The following is a 2,500-nucleotide window of genomic DNA, read 5'->3' on the forward strand; positions in this document are numbered from 1 at the left end:
GGCCTATCGATCCTTTAGTCTTTAGGAGTTTTAAGCTAGAGGTGTCAGAAAAGTTACCACAGGGATAACTGGCTTGTGGCAGCCAAGCGTTCATAGCGACGTTGCTTTTTGATCCTTCGATGTCGGCTCTTCCTATCATTGCGAAGCAGAATTCGCCAAGTGATGGATTGTTCACCCACCAATAGGGAACGTGAGCTGGGTTTAGACCGTCGTGAGACAGGTTAGTTTTACCCTACTGATGAAGTGTTGTTGCAATAGTAATTCTGCTCAGTACGAGAGGAACCGCAGATTCAGACAATTGGCATTTGCACTTGCCTGAAAAGACAATGGTGCGAAGCTACCATCTGTTGGATTATGACTGAACGCCTCTAAGTCAGAATCCGTGCTAGAAAGCAACGATGATTACCTCCAGAGAACTTTAGGCGAACCAGAATAGAGGGTTTCGGCCCTCATGCGTCCCAAAGTGCCAAGGGGGACAAAAGCTCCCAAGGCACTGCCGCTAGCAAATTCTAACGTTTCTGGAGATAAATCCTTTGCAGACGACTTAAATAAAGAACGGGGTATTGTAAGTTGTAGAGTAGCCTTGTTGCTACGATCTTCTGAGATTAAGCCTTTGTTCTAAGATTTGTATCACATCTTTTTTTTGACAAGGTCAAAAGTCCTCCTCACACCATGAAATATTTTTTAAGTCAAAGGTCCTCCTCACACCACAAAATATTTTCAAAGTCAAAAGTCCTCCTCACACAATTTAATATTTTGTAACTGAAAGGTCCACCACAAAACCCAATTCTTTTCTAAGTGAAAAGTCCTCAAAATTTTTAGAAAAACTCTTAGAAAAATTGTTTGGTATGAGAAGGACCTCGACTTCGAAAATTCTGTGGTGTGGGGAGGTCTTTTGACCTACCAAAAAAATTGGTGGTGTGAGGAGGACCTCTGACTTAGAATTAGGGTTTGAAATGGGGTTAGGGTTAGGGTTAGGGTAAGTGTTAGGGTTAGGAAAAAGGTTTAAATGATATTTGGAGAGGTTTTTCGGGTGTTTAGAGGCTATTTATGCTATGTAACGAGTATTTGCTTATATACTTGCTTATATACTTAGGTCAACAATTTATAGCAAAAATGTGTTCCAGCCAAGTTCTTTTAGACGCTCTTTCGAATGGCAACATTCCCGATTGAAAATGGCGACCTACCAAAATCCGCACTTTGCTTCCCCGTCCATATAGAGGTGAGTATTTGACTTTGCTTCCGTCAGAGTCAAGGAAACACATTGAAAATGGAATCAGCATACAAGAAAACCTAGTTTGGGATAGGTTTTGTGCCTTCCGTGGTATTATAACCATAGAACTGCTCCTGAGGGGGGTAGGGTAGGCCCACCAAAAAGTGCACTTCTGGTTAGGTCGCTAATTTCTAAAATAAATGTGTCCCAACCAAGTTTTTTTGGACGCTCTTTCGAATGGCAACATTCCTGATTGAAAATGCCGACCTACCAAAATCCGCACTTTGCTTCCCCGTCCATATAGGGGTGAGTATTTGGCTTTGCTTTCGTCAGAGTCAAGGAAACACATTGAAAATGGAATCAGCATACAAGAAAACCTAGTTTGGGATAGGTTTTGTGCCTTCCGTGGTATTATAACCATAGAACTGCTCCTGAGGGGGGTAGGGTAGGCCCACCAAAAAGTGCACTTCTGGTTAGGTCGCTAATTTCTAAAATAAATGTGTCCCAACCAAGTTTTTTTGGACGCTCTTTCGAATGGCAACATTCCTGATTGAAAATGCCGACCTACCAAAATCCGCACTTTGCTTCCCCGTCCATATAGGGGTGAGTATTTGGCTTTGCCTTTGTCAGACTCAAGTAAAAGCATTTAAAATGGAGTCAGCATACAAGAAAACCTAGATTGGGATAGTTTTTCTGCCTACCGTGGGATCATAACCATAGAACTGCCCCTGAGGGAGGTAGGGTTAGGGTTAGCGTTAGGGTTAACGTTGGGGTTAGGATTGAAGACAGAAGATTGGTGATGTCAGGAGGACCTTCTTAAAACAAACAGAAATACACTTATTAGGGGACTAGGGCCAGTGGACTCAGAAATGTCTTTCGTAGCAGTCTCCTATAAGAGTATTTTTCTCTGATTTAGGTGACTCCTCCTCACACCACCATTTTTCTTAGTCGAAAGACCTCTTCACAGCACGACTTTCCTGATGGATTTCTATGTAACTGCTCGTGCTGAGAGGTGTGTCGAAAGTTGATCATGTTCCCGTAAAATCTGAGGTCTCCACTGTCTAGCGAGGTACTTACAGTGAATATAGTGAATTTTTCAAAAATTGGAGAATTCTGACTTTTGCGATGAATTTTAATGTAATTGGTCGTGCTGAGAGGCGTGTTAAAATTTGAACATGTTCCCGTAAAATCTGAGGTGAGAATTAGTGAGGTACTTACAGTGCGTATAGTGACAAATCTTTAAAAGCGTGAAATTATGGGATGTTGTGGCTTCAATGGGTTTTTAAG

At 42.0% G+C, this 2,500-nt stretch overlaps 1 pseudogene; it reads left to right on the forward strand.

The window, feature by feature from the left end:
• LOC146447952 (large subunit ribosomal RNA) lies at positions 1 to 629 on the forward strand (annotated as a pseudogene; the record flags this gene model as incomplete).
• Positions 630 to 2,500: the final 1,871 nt, after the last annotated feature.

The sequence above is a fragment of the Pavona decussata genome, unplaced genomic scaffold, assembly GCF_977016875.1.
Source record: "Pavona decussata unplaced genomic scaffold, jaPavDecu1.1 SCAFFOLD_1522, whole genome shotgun sequence".
Classification (NCBI taxonomy): Eukaryota; Metazoa; Cnidaria; class Anthozoa; order Scleractinia; family Agariciidae; genus Pavona; species Pavona decussata.